We start from the raw sequence: 14309 nt of genomic DNA, 5'->3' as shown, positions 1-14309 counted from the left end.
AGAGGCAGCAGCAGCTTGGAAACATAACAAGAGGGTATAAGGCAGTGGGTGTTTGGAGAGAAAGGCTGAGTGGTTTTGAAGCTCTTTCCTTCCCCAATGTGACAAATGGAGCAGTCCATTTTCCTATAGGGAGCAGACATTCCCGACACAGTTCTCCAGTTTCAAAGCAAAGGCAGAGAAATACACCCATGTGGAAATGACCCATACCCTTTTTCGCCATTCAGTCACACCCAATTTATGGCTGATTCCAGGGGGGTTTCAAAGGCAAGTGACATTCAGAGGTGAGAATCCAGAGACTTTTTTATTGGGATTACAAATGGAAAAGTTTCCAAAGGAAGATAGAACTTTAATTTGGTACTTACCATACTTTCAGCTGCAAGGACATTGTATGCGCAGCTATGGAAGCAAGATAAAATACCAGAAAAATGGGACTGGGTTGTAAAAATTATGTCATGGAGTGAAATGGATAAACTTACAAGAATCTTAAAAGACTATGAGTTGGATGGATTTAAAATGGACTGGGGAAAATACAGAAGATATATAGAAAAAGAATAAATAAAAGGACATTGGGCAATTTTTGATAACAATTAAGTGTTAAAAATATTAAAATGAAGAACGAAGGTGTACCATAACAATGAAGTTAGGGTTATGTATTCGAAGATGAAGAAGAAGATAGAAGATATTGGATTTAAATCCCTCCCTCCACTCCGAAGAGTCTCAGAGCGGCTCACAATCTCCTTTACCTTCCTCCCCCACCACAAACACCCTGTGAGGTAGATGAAGATATTGGATTTATATCCCACCCTCCACTCCGAAGAGTCTCAGAGCGGCTCACAATCTCCTTTACCTTCCTCCCCCACAACAGACACCCTGTGAGGTGGGTGGGGCTGGAGAGGGCTCTCACAGCAGCTGCCCTTTCAAGGAGAACCTCTGCCAGAGCTATGGCTGACCCAAGGCCATTCCAGCATGTGCAAGTGGAGGAGTGGGGAATCAAACCCGGTTCTCCCAGATAAGAGTCTGCACACTTAACCACTACACCAAACTGACTTTAGAAATATTAGAATATATTAGAATATTAGAAATATGCATTTTCTTAAAGAATAACAAATTTATATTTTTCTTTTCTATTTTTATGTTATAAGATTCTTAAGAGATAAGGTTACCTTCGTTTTAATCAAATGACACCGGCGGGAGTCAAGATATAGGGGGGAAAGAAGGGTGGAAAATAGCAATGTATGAGATAGTTAATGAGTTTATTAATGTTTCATTGAAATTGAACATCATATGTTGCTAAAATAAAAAGTGTTTTACTCAGGAGACGTTCAGAGGTGGCTTGCCATTGGCTGCCTCTGCACAGCAACCATGTACTTCCTTGGTGGTCTCCCATCCAAATGCTAACCAGGGCAGCCCCTTCTTATCTTCCAAGTTCTGATGAGATTGGGCTAGCCTGGGCATCCGGGCAAGAGAGATTCAGAGCTAGTTTGCTCTGCCTATGCCTAGCAGCCCGGGACTTCCTTGGGAAATCCAGAGATTTCTAGATGACGCTTCTGTCCTGGACCCGTGCCAGTCTGGCTTCCGACCGGGTCACGGGACGGAGACGGTCTTTGTCGCCTTGGCAGATGACCTCCAACGGCAACTGGATCGAGGCGGTGTAGCGGTGCTGATGTTATTAGATCTGTCGGCTGCATTTGATACGGTCGACCATCAGCTACTAATCCACCGCCTCGCCGACATTGGGGTTAAGGGGTCTGCTTTACAATGGCTCTCCTCCTTCCTCATGGGTCGGGGACAAAGGGTGGCGATTGGGGGAGAACGATCCCAGAGGCACACACTAGATTGTGGGGTGCCTCAGGGAGCAGTTCTCTCCCCGATGTTATTTAACATCTATATGCGCCCCCTTGCCCAGATTGCCAGGAGGTTTGGGCTGGGTTGCCATCAATATGCTGATGACACCCAGCTCTATCTGCTAATGGCCGGCCGGCCCGCCTCCGCCCCGGGAGACTTGGATCGGGCGTTACGGGCTATCGCAACGTGGCTTAGACTGAGTGGGCTGAAGTTAAATCCGGCAAAGACAGAGGTTCTCTGTGTGGGTCGTGGCGCTCCAGGAAGGGAAATATCCCTCCCGACCTTCGACGGTGTGCAGCTAAAGGCGGCGCAGCGGGTGAAGAGTCTGGGTGTCCTGCTGGAGCCTTCATTATCAATGGAGGCCCAGATAACAGCCACTGCCAAGTCAGCATTCTTCCATCTGAGGCGGGCGAAGCAGTTGGCCCCTTTCCTGGAGCGTCGGGACCTAGCGACGGTGATCCATGCGACGGTCACCTCACGACTGGACTACTGTAACGCCCTCTACATGGGGCTGCCTTTGTGCTGGACCCGGAAATTACAACTAGTGCAGAACGCGGCGGCCAGGCTGCTGCTTGGTCTCCCAAGATGGGAACATGTACGGCCGGGGCTACGCGAGCTGCACTGGTTGCCGATTGTATACCGGGTCCAGTACAAAGTGCTGGTTATTACCTTTAAAGCCCTATATGGCCGAGGACCGGCCTACCTGAAGGACCGCCTCTCCCCGTACGAGCCCCAGAGAGCACTGAGGTCAGTAGGAAAAAACAGACTGACTACCCCTGGGCCAAGAGAAGTTAAACTACAGAACACCCGCTCACGGGCCTTCTCGGCTGCGGCCCCATACCTCTGGAACCAACTTCCAGAGGAGGTGCGGGCCCTGCGGAACCTTGATCAGTTCCGCAGGGCCTGCAAGACCACTCTTTTTAAATTAGCTTTTATGAACAGCTGAAGTACAATTCTACAACGAAGAAAATCCACCATTAGCACTAACTAGAATAGCGTCAGTGATAATGTTATAGTTTGTTTTAATTAATGTTCTACTCGTTTTTAAGGTTAAGTTAATGCTTAATTTAATGTTCTTAATGTAATGGTTTTAATTAATGCACCATTGGTTACTATGTTGTTTATTAATGTTTTATTTATTAATGTACCATTGGTCACTGTGTTGTTAGCCGCCCTGAGCCTGCTTCGGCGGGGGAGGGCGGGGTACAAATAACATTTATTATTATTATTATTGGTGGTCTCCTATCCAAGTACTAACCAGAGACAACCTACTTCACTTCCTAGACCCGACAATATCAAATAACCTGGGCCATCTAGGTCAAGGTTGATGGAAAGTATTGACAGGTCTCAGCCGATTTGTGACAATCCCACAGAGATTGCAAAGCAAGAGACATTCAGAGGTGGTTTGCCATTGCCTTCCTCTGCACAGCAACCCTGGATTTCCTTAGTAGCCTCCCATCCAAGTAGTGGCTAGGGCCGACCCTGCTTAGCTGCTGAGATCTGTTGAGACTGGGCTAGCCTGGGCCATCCAGGTCAAGGCAAGAGTCATTCAGAGGTGGTTTGCCATTGCCTTCCTCTGCATAGCAACCCTGGGATGTGATGGGATGTGAACTGGCAGAGACTGCCCAAGAGAGAGATCTTGGGGTCGTGGTAGGTAACTCACTGAAAATGTCGAGACAGTGTGTGATTGCAATAAAAAAGGCCAACGCCACGCTGGGAATTATTAGGAAGGGAATTGAAAACAAATCAGCCAGTAACATAATGCCCCTGTATAAATCGATGGTGCGGTCTCATTTGGAGTACTGTGTGCAGTTCTGGTCGCCGCACCTCAAAAAGGATATTATAGCATTGGAGAAAGTCCAGAAAAGGGCAACTAGAATGATTAAAGGGCTGGAACACTTTCCCTATGAAGAAAGGTTGAAACGCTTGGGACTCTTTAGCTTGCAGAAACGTCGACTGTGGGGTGACATGATAGAGGTTTACAAGATAATGCATGGGATGGAGAAAGTAGAGAAATAAGTCCTTTTCTCCCTTTCTCACAATACAAGAACTTGTGGGCATTCGATGAAATTGCTGAGCAGACAGGTTAAAACGGATAAAAGGAAGTACTTCTTCACCCAAAGGGTGATTAACATGTGGAATTCACTGCCACAGGAGGTGGCGGCAGCTACAAGCATAGCCACCTTCAAGAGGGGTTTAGATAAAAATATGGAGCAGAGGTCCATCAGTGGCTATTAGCCACAGTGTGTGTGTGTATGATTAAAGGGCTGGAACACTTTCCCTATGAAGAAAGGCTGAAATGCTTGGGACTCTTTAGCTTGCAGAAACGTTGACTGCGGGGTGATATGATAGAGGTTTACAAGATAAAATATAAATTTTTTTGCCACTGTGTGACACAGAGTGTTGGACTGGATGGGCCATTGGCCTGATCTAACATGGCTTCTCTTATGTTCTGGGCTTCCTTGGTAGTCTCCCATCCAAGTACTAACTAGGGATGACCCCGCTTATTTTCTGCAATCTGATGAGACTGGGCTAGCCTGGGCCATCCATTTCCAGGCTCTTAGGATCTTACCAAACAAACATTCTCAGGATTCCATGGAGAAAGCTGTTCATCCAATACAAAACCGATGTATGCTCAAATGGTTTAGAAATCGTATTGCACAGGGCTTTTTTTGTAGCAGGAGCTCCTTTGCATATTGGGCCACACACCCCTGATGTAGTCAATCCTCCTGGAGTTTACAGGGCTCTTCGTACAGGGCCTACTGTAAACTCTGGGAGGATTGGCTACATCAGTGGTGTGTGGCCTAATATGCAAAGGAGTTCCTGCTACAAAAAAAGGCCCTAGTATTGCTTCTTATTACATTTTTCAGCAACCCGCTTTATGGGAGGATGCTTCACGCCTGCACCGTTCAAGTTGCTTCATGGCTATTTGGCAGACCTCTGGTTCGGCAATATCCACCCCACTTTCTGGGGTATCCAGCTGAATTTAAAGCATACAAGGCAAGCAAGATCAAAAAGGCTGTATCAACAGAAGTATAGTGTCCAGATCATGAGAAGTGATGATATCTGCTCTGCTCTGATAAGGCCTCACCTGGAGTATTGTGTTCAGTTTTGGGCACCACATTTTAATATAGACAAGCTGGAACAGGTCCAGAGGAGGGTAACGAAGATGGTGAGGGGTCTGGAGACCAAGTCCTATGAAGAAAGGCTGAAGGAGCTGGGCATGTTTAGCCTGGATAGGAGGCAGCTGAGAGGTGATATGATCACCATCTTCAAGGACTTGAAGGGCTGTCATATAGAGGATGGTGTGGAATTGTTTTCTGTGGTCCCAGAGGGACGACCAGAACCAATGGGTTGAAATTAAATCAAAAGAGCTTCCGGCTTAACATTAGGAGGAACTTCCTGACCTTTAGAGCAGTTCCTCAGTGGAACAGGCTTCCTCGGGAGGTGGTGGGCTCTCCTTCCTTGGAGGTTTTTCAACAGAGGCTAGATGGCCATCTGACAGCAATGAAGATCCTGTGGATTTAGGATTTTGTGAGTTTCCTGAATTGTGCCGGGGGTTGGACTAGATGACTCTGGGGTACCTTCCAACTCTTATGATTCTAAGGTTTTGTTGTTTGGTTACACCAGTTGCAGGCTTTGCCTTGAATCTTCCAGAAAGCTCTTAAAAGAAGTAGTAGAAGCAGTGAGCATCGACTCACAAAAGCTCCTACGTGCCACAAATTTTGTTAGTCTTTAAGGTGCTAACGGACTCTTGCTTTTTTCCCACTGCTCAGAATAAATAACTTCAGGACAACGGTGTCTCAGGCGGTGTGTGCTTGTTCCCACAGCACATCATACAACATGTTTTCTTTCTTTTTTTAGAAGACAAAGCCAATCCCCCCTTCTTTTCAAAGACACCCATTCTGCCCTCCCCTTTGACAACTACAAAGCAAGGGGTGGGGGGAGAGAAGCTGTTTAAGCAAACAACAGATGCGGGCCAAAATTGCTGCTCGCTAAGCACATATTAAAGACATATGTGGCCGTCTCCTACCTTCACCGTACGCGCATTCTTCTTCCACGGTCAGGAGTTTGTCCTTTGAGGCATTCCTGCTAATAAAGGAAAGGAATTGGACGTATGCCTTATATAGGCACAAACATCTGAATGGGCCTCGCTTTCCACCTTGTGCCTTTTGTTAGAGAACGAAGATGGCGGATGGGTTTCACAAAAGCATGGACCCGAAAAACAACTCAATAGATGTGCAGCACTCAGAGGGGGATATGTTTGGAAACAGAACAAAATTCTGGAGATTTAAAGGTAAAGGTAGTCCCCTGTACAAGCACCAATCATTTCCTACTCTGGGGTGACGTCGCATCACATTTTCATGGCAGACTTTTTACAGGGTGGTTTGCCATTGCCTTCCCCAGTCATCTACACTCCCCCCCCCCCACGCCCAGCAAGCTGGGTACTCCTTTTACTGACCTCGGAAGGATGGAAGGCTGAGTCAACCTTGAGCCGGCTATCTGAACCCAGCTTCCGCCAGGATCAAACTCAGGTCGTGAGTGACTTAAGCTCAAGATGCAGCAAGACTGCAGATGAGATTACATACAGGGCTTTTTTTGTAGTAAGAACTCCTTTGCATATTAGGCCACACCCCCTGATGTTGCCAATTCTCCAAGAGCTTCCACAGTTCTTAGCACACGGCCTACTGTAAGCTCCAGGAGGATTGGCTACATCAGGGGGGGTGCGGGTTAGTTTGCAAAGGAGTTCCTGCTATAAAAAAAGCCCCGATTACATATATTCCTTATGAGGATTTTAGTGCTTAGCTATAATTTTAGATGTCTTTATGTTTCTGGGTGCTGTTACCTTTTGCAGGTTCTCTCCCTACAATATGGGTTTTTAGAAACATTGCAGAAACCCTCCTGCAATTGTAGAAAAAGCCCAGCAGGGACTCATTTGCATATTAGGCCACACACCCTGATGTCACCATTGTTTCACACATGGGGTTTTTTTGGTAGAAAAAAACCAGCAGGAACTCATTTGTGTATTAGGCCACACCCTCTGACACCAAGCCAGCCAAAACCGCGTTCCTGTGCATTCCTGCTACAAAACAAAAAACACCTGGCTATATCACTTCCAGCATGTGCCTGAAGTGACATTATCATGTCGCAGCCTTGAGGGAAACATTTTGGTATTTGGACAAAAGCTCTATGGTAAAATGGCTTCCGCTATAGCTTTTTTTGCCTTAAGTATCAGAATACCCCTCTGGACCAGTGTTCCCTCGAAACTGAGTTAATGTGAGCTAGCTCACAGGGTTTTAGCCTCCAGCTCACACATTTTTGTCTTCACTCAGGAAGGATGACCCCAGAGCAGTGTTCCCTCTGAACTGAGTTAATGTGAGCTAGCTCAAAGGTTTTTAGGCTCCAGCTCACACATTTGTGTCTTAGTTCAGGAAGGATGACCCCAGAGCAGTGTTCCCTCTAAACTGAGTTAGCGTGAGCCAGCTCACAGGTTTTTAGCCTTCAGCTCACACATTTTTGTCTTAGCTGAGGAAAGGTGACCCCAGAGCACACTAATTTATGTAGTCGCTCACAACTTTAAGGCCTGTAGCTCACAATTTTAATGCCAGCAGCTCACAAATTAGAATGTTTGCTCACAAGACTCTGCAGCTTAGAGGAAAAATTGCCTTGGGCTTGATGACGTCACTTCTGATGCGCACCGGAAGCGATGTCACCACATTGCTGGTGATGTAGTCTGGCCCTTATTCTCTCTCAAGGTAAGTCCGCCCCTGCTGGCCAGCTGATTGGTTGCAGGGGGTACAGCCTGCTGGCCAGAGGGCTCTGCTTCTACCAGGGAGTCTGGTAACCCCACATTACACTTTGCTGAGTTTCCTCCCCTCCTCAAGCCCCACCTTCCCCAGGCTCCACCCCCAAATCTCCAGGAAGTTCTGGACCCCGAGTCAGCAACCATATGCGAGAGAGAACTTTGCTGCCAAGGTTCTCAAAATACCAAGATAACTTCTGAAAAGAGCTGCTTGGCTGCATTCATAACACTAGGGGCGTTTTCGCACTCACCTTCAGCCGGCGCGACCCCCCTCTTCACCGCACAGGATCTGCGCGGATTTCGCACTAAGCGCCGCGGAGCAGCCGGAAGAGCCGAAACTCCCGGCGCTTTTGCGGCGCAAACGGAAACCGCCGAAAAGCAGTTTCCGTTTGCGCCACTTTTGCGCCGGGAGTTTCCGGCTCTTCCGGCTGCTCCGCGGCGCTTAGTGCGAAATCCGCGCAGATCCTGCGCGGTGAAGAGGGGGGTCGCGCCGGCTGAAGGTGAGTGCGAAAACGCCCACTGAGACACAGGGTTGTCAGGTCTGTGTTGAGAAATACCTAGAGATTTTAGGGGTGGATCCAGGAGATGTTGCGGTTTGGGAAGGGGAGATGCTTCAGCATGGTAAATACTATGAAGTCCACCCCTTCAAAGCAGCCATTTTCTCCAGGGGTGGAGCGAAACCATAGGATCTTAGCGTACAGCTAGGTAAATTAAAAAAAAAAACGCTAAGAGACACCATAAATTTTAAACAACAAGGCAGTGTAATGTAGAGGGTCAGTGGTGTTCTGACAAAGCTTGCACGTAGAACTTCAACTAGAAAAGAGCATGTAGCAAAAAGACATTCACAGAAGACAGTTCAAAAACAGTCTTTCCAAGGAGTGACAATATTCCAGTATTTAGTTTGTGGAACTAAAAGAAGCCCTTCCAAAGACGTCCGTTCTAGATATCAAGAGGTTTCATCCATCTTTCTTCAGTTTGGAGGCTTATTTATCACTGGAACCCAGTCTTTGCAATACATTCACAGGAGACCAACGAGGTTCAGAACATGCCTGTTAGATTTCCAGGTTCTCCAGGGGTGGATCCAGGAGACACCGGGTTTTGGGAAGGGGAGGTGCTTCAGTACGGTAAAATGCCATGGAGTCCACCCTCCAAAGCAGCCGTTTTCTCCAGGAAGCTGATCTCTGCCAGCTGGAGATCAATTGTAAAAGTGGGAGATCTCCAGGCCTCACCTGGAGGCTGGCAACCCCAGAAACCATCCCAGGTGAGAGGTCCGATAGATACCCTGTGGTGTCCCAAGGTTGAAACAAGGCTGCATTTAGCCTCCTGGGTGGAATTCCTGTGGTGAGTGCAGAGCCCGGGGTATTTTCTCAGGTGCGGTAAGGGCCACATCCCACAGTGCGCCAAAGAGAGTTCCACTCTTTTACTGCTTGGCTAGCAGGCCCCCATTACACTCTTGGAAACAGAAAACCCGTGACAGATTTCTGCTTCCTTCTGATGCAGTCGTAAAACGCCTTGCTCCTTTGCATATTTGATGGTCTGCGGCTTCTCCTCCTTCCCCGTGATTTATGGACATCTTCTTAGTCTCTCTTTGCCTTCTTTCTGCAGGGAGCTTTGAAGACATAAAAGGTGAGTGATCTTAGAGCCAGACGTTAAATCCCAAACAAACTCGACTTGACTAAAACCAGAAGCTAAATATTCCCCCCCTTTCCCCCAGTTTTGTTTCTGAAATCCTTCATACACACACACACACACACAAACACACACACACACACATGCACTCCACCTTCTTAACCGTATTTAATTCTCTGCTTCGCTTGCTATATTTCATCCAGAAAAGGAACGGGAATGTGGCAATAACAAGGCCCTGGGGGGTTTTGAAATTCGGGTGAGTTTTACCACCTCTTCTTAAAAGAGGCCAATGCTTATTTTCATAGATACATTTCTTTAAAAGTCTCCACATTTAATTGCTCACTAGAAAGAAGCTAAGCCTAAACCAGGGGTGGCCAAACTGTGGCTTGGGAGAAACATGTGGCTCTTTCACAGCTATTGTGTGGCTCACAAAGTCTCCAGTGCCCCATTGGCTGGCTTGGACAAAGCATTTCTCTCTTTAAATCACTTCTCTAAGCCAAGTCAGCCAGCAGCTTGGGAAATGCATTTATGGTTGCTTTCTTTCCACCTCTCCCTCCCCCATCAATTTGCCTTCCTTCCTTCCTTCCTTCCTTTGGCTCTCAAACATCTATCGTTCATGTCTTGTGGCTCTCAAACATCTATCGTTCATGGCTTGTGCCTTTCAAACATCTGACATTTATTCTATGTGGCTCTATGTTAAGCAAGTTTGGCCACCCCTGCACTATATGAACTTTTTGAAGCTTCACAGGAACTTTCTTATACGCGTTAAATAGAAGAAGACTGCAGAGTTATACCCCGCCCTTCTCTCTGAATCAGAGACTCAGAGCGGCTGACAATCTCCTATATCTTCTCCCCCCACAACAGACACCCTGTGAGGTGGGTGGGGCTGAGAGAGCTCTCCCAGAAGCTGCCCTTTCAAGGACAACTACTACGAGAGCCATGGCTGACCCAAGGCCATTCCAGCGGCTGCAAGTGGAGGAGAGGGAATCAAACCTGGTGGAATCAGCTCCCCAAGGAGCTTCGGGCCCGACCGGATCTACTACCATTCTGGAGAGCCTGCAAGATGGAGCTGTTTTGCCAGGCTTTTGGCTGAGGCAGGCGGGCGTTCTCAAGCCATGTAATCGGCCTCCCTGCACTGACTGCATTGACTGCCATCCTGACAACCAGGGACGAGGCCAACACCATTGATAACTGACATCCAAGACACCTATGATTCCTGTGTCTCAATCTGTGAGTGATAGGGTTGCCAAGTCCAATTCAAGAAATATCTGGGGACTTTGGTGGTGGAGCCAGGAGACTTTGGGGGTGGGGCCAAGAGACATTAGGGGTGGAGCCAAGATCAAGGCCACGTGCCCTGTCCCGAACCCGTGTTAGAGCCCCCTTCCTCCTGCCTCCCCCGCCCGGGAGACTCACTTGAGGTAGTCGAGGGAGCGGACATTGCGGGCGGCGCTGCCGTGCTCGCCGCCCCAGCTGCGCGACCGCCTGAACATGCCGGCGGCTGCCTCGCCTCCGCTCTCCGGCTACAGCCTGGCTCCCCTCATCGGCATCACCTCTGCCAGCCCCGCACTGCCATTCGGCCGCCACACACAGCTGCCCAGCCGCAGAAGGAGCCACGCAGGACACGCCGGGAAACGTAGTCCCCGAGGAGACGCTGCCCGGCAGCCGGAGAGGACACAAGGACTACAAGTCCCAGTGTGCACCTCGCGAAGGGAGGCCAGACTGGAGCAAATAGCAGGCCGGCAGTGGGCGGGTCTTTGTGACCCGGAGGAAGGGAGGAGCCTGAAGCCTGAGAGGGAGGGAGGCAGGGAAAGAGTGTCTCTGTTTGAGAGAGTGGCACCAAAATTGGTGCTGTTCCCCCCCCCCGCTTCCAGATGTTTGGAGAGCGGGGGAGGAGGCTGCTAATTCGGGGGGCGGGTTGGGAAGCCTAGTGAGTGAAGTTTATACTGACGCCGCCTTATTTCATTTTTATTTAATGGTTTTAACTGTTTGATTTTATTGCGTTGTAATCCACCCTGAGCCCATCCCGGGAAAGGGCGAACTATAAATTTGCAAAATAAAATAAAATAAAACCCGGTTCTCCCAAGTAAGAGTCCGCACACCTAACCCCTACACCAAACTGGCTCTCCAGGGGTTCGATGGAAACCATGAGGACTCCCAGAGTAGCATCTTTACTTCGATCAGCATCTTTACTCCGTGATTTGGCATAACTATATACAGGACTTTCTAGGGTAGAAAAAGCCCAGCAGGAGCTCATTTGCATATTAGGCCATACCCCCTGACATCACCATTGTTTCATATAGGACTTTTTGTAGAAAAAGCTCGGCATGACCTCATTTGCATATTAGGCCACACCCCCTGGCACCAAGCCAGCCGGAACTGCGTTCCTGCTCAAAAAAAAGCCCTGCTATATACAAGTAAACAAACATGCAAACCCCCGACCTTGGCCTGGCTATATACAATGAAGCTCCACCCTGCTCCCGACCCTTAGGTACATTCAAACTGGCCCAATGGCCCAGTTTGGTGTAGTGGTTAAGTGTGCGGACTCTTATCTGGGAGAACCGGGTTTGATTCCCCACTCCTCCACTTGCACCTGCTAGCATGGCCTTGGGTCAGCCATAGCTCTGGCAGAGGTTGTCCTTGAAAGGGTGGTTGAAAGAGCCAGTTTGGTGTAGTGGTTAAGTGTGCGGACTCTTATCTGGGAGAACCGGGTTTGATTCCCCACTCCTCCACTTACACCTGCTAGCATGGCCTTGGGTCAGCCATAGCTCTGGCAGAGGTTGTCCTTGAAAGGGCAGCTGCTGTGAGAGCCCTCTCCAGCCCCACCCACCTCACAGGGTGTCTGTTGTGGGGGAGGAAGGGAAAGGAGATTGTGAGCCGCTCTGAGACTCTTCGGAGTGGAGGGCGGGATATAAATCCAATATCATCATCATCTTCTTCTTCTTCTTCTTCTTCTTCTTCTTCTTCTTCTTCTTCTTCTTCTTCTTCTTCTTCTTCTTCTTCTTCTTCTTCTTCTTCTTCTTCTTCTTCTTCGTAGCCCGACCAACCAGGTTGCAGCTGTTTCAATCTTGGTGTTCTATTGCTAGCAGGGATGAAGCTCACAGAGTCTCTATGTGCTATGGCAAGGGGTTGTTTTGTAGAAAAATAGGTGGTGGAGCTCATTAGCATAACTCAGTAGCATATGCCCCCCCCAGCCAAAAGCAACCCAATGCAAGAAAGGAGAGCCCCGGGCAAGCGAGGCCTGCATGGACTGACTAGAGATCCAGCTAGCCCATGCAGGCCTTGCTCGCCCGAGGCTCTCCTGGGCTGCCCCCCGCCCAGTCAAAAGGCCAGCAAGCCACCCGCCACCCAAAATCACATAAGAAGTGGAGAAAGGGTGGCGTGGGCTTCTCCAGGGTTACTGACAGCTGCTGGGGGTGTGACAAAGCCCCTGGTGGCTGGCTGGCTGCCTGCTCTCCTAATCCAGGGATTATTATGCAGCTGCACCTACTATTCAATGAACAAGTTGGTGGGGAGGAAGGGGGGGAACAATCAGAAAGGTTCAGGAGCTGTGCTCCTGTGAGCTCCTGCTGAATCTGAGGCCTGGCAAAGGCACAGACGTAACAATGCGATTGCCTTTAAGTGATTATTGAGATGTTGGAATATATCTTGAATATTTTTGTCTATTGTTGTCAGGGCTTTCTTTTGTAACAGGGACTCCTTTGCATACTAGGCCACACCCCCTGATGTAGCCAGTCCTCTCCTCAAAATACCCTCCAAGTTCCAAAAGGATTGCTCCAGGGGTCCAATTCTATAAGCCCCCAAAGAAGGTGCCCCTATCCTTCATTATTTCCAGTTGGAGGGAAGGCATTTAAAAGGTGTGCGGTCCCTTAAAATGGGATGGCCCAGAGCTTTTGAGTTCAATGATGCTTGTCATAACCTTAATCCTGGCTCCACCTGCAATGTCTCCTGGCTCCACCCCAATGTCGCCTGGCTCCACCCCCAAAGTTCCAGAATTTTTCTTGAATTGGACCTGACAACCCTATCTCTATCCTCCTTTTGGAAAATGGCAGCTAGGCAGTAAAAAGTATAGGAAATTGATCTTGGAACCCTGAAAACAGGACCAGTTGTACTTTGCAGAATAGATGTCAGCTCCTTGAAGGAGCCAACAAAGTCCTTCTTTTTGAAGTTAAGTGTCCTGCTGCTAATTTTCGCTCAGTGAGACGGGGAGCGGGGGGGGGGGGGGGAGATGCCATTCGTCTTTTGTTCCTCTCAGAAACTGATGAAGTCATTTGTCTTTATACTGGCTTTTTTGTTGCCTACCAGTCTATGGGAACATTCTTCCCAGCTAAAAGTAGCACTCTGGTTCATCAAAATTAAGTAATTCCACATGATGCATTCCTCCAGGCTCTTGTTTGCTTCTATGCGGAGGACTCAATGGTTAAAAGGAAATAACTGCGTAAAAGAATCGCTGGCCTTAAAATGGTTTGTGGCTCTTCGAAATGAAATTGCCGGCTTTTTCCTCAGCGAATGTCCTTATTTGGAATGGAAAACAATCTCCCCCCCCCCAAAAAAAATGTGGCAGATTGAGTCTCTCCCCCCTCCCCCCGCCCTCCCCAAAGCAGCCTCTGGAATCTTGATAGTCCAATTTATTTTGTACAACCCTTTCGATCCAAATGTGTCCAAGCAGAGGCACTTCCCATCTGAAGAGCAACAAAGTGAAGGGCAGACCGGGGGCGGGGAAAAAGTGACCACCTGGGTGTTAGTTCTCCTTTGAATGGAAAGTGATTTATTTGAAAAGGCCTTGCCAGGATAAACCAAACCATTTGGTTTGGCAGCAGTTGGAAGGGAACCGGGGCAGGAGGTCAGTGGAGAAAGGACATTTCAGAGTTGTGCGTTTGAAGTCCACGTTCCGCTTTTGTCGTGAGAAACTCCATTTCCAGATTTCGTTTTCCCAGAGAGCGGACAGCTTCAGCAAAAGGCTTTCAGGGCAGATGTGGGAGTCACCGCTAGCCTCGCCAACCTTCAGCTGGGGGCTGGAAATCCCCAGGAATTA

General features: G+C 48.5%; 1 protein-coding gene across 1 annotated transcript in view; it reads left to right on the top strand.

Moving 5' to 3' along the window:
- Positions 1-5794: 5794 nt before the first annotated feature.
- Positions 5795-14309, top strand: part of BRD7 (bromodomain containing 7) — a 227341-nt gene continuing 218826 nt past the window's right edge. Inside the window, exon 1 of the mRNA XM_060254446.1 lies at positions 5795-5800. The gene's annotated coding sequence lies outside the window, so the exon portion shown is untranslated. The remainder of the gene's footprint in view (positions 5801-14309) is intronic.

The sequence above is a fragment of the Heteronotia binoei genome, chromosome 14 (assembly GCF_032191835.1).
Source record: "Heteronotia binoei isolate CCM8104 ecotype False Entrance Well chromosome 14, APGP_CSIRO_Hbin_v1, whole genome shotgun sequence".
Lineage (NCBI taxonomy): Eukaryota > Metazoa > Chordata > Lepidosauria > Squamata > Gekkonidae > Heteronotia > Heteronotia binoei.
Note: the sequence above shows the minus strand (reverse complement) of the source record. Positions and strands in the feature narration are given on the sequence as shown.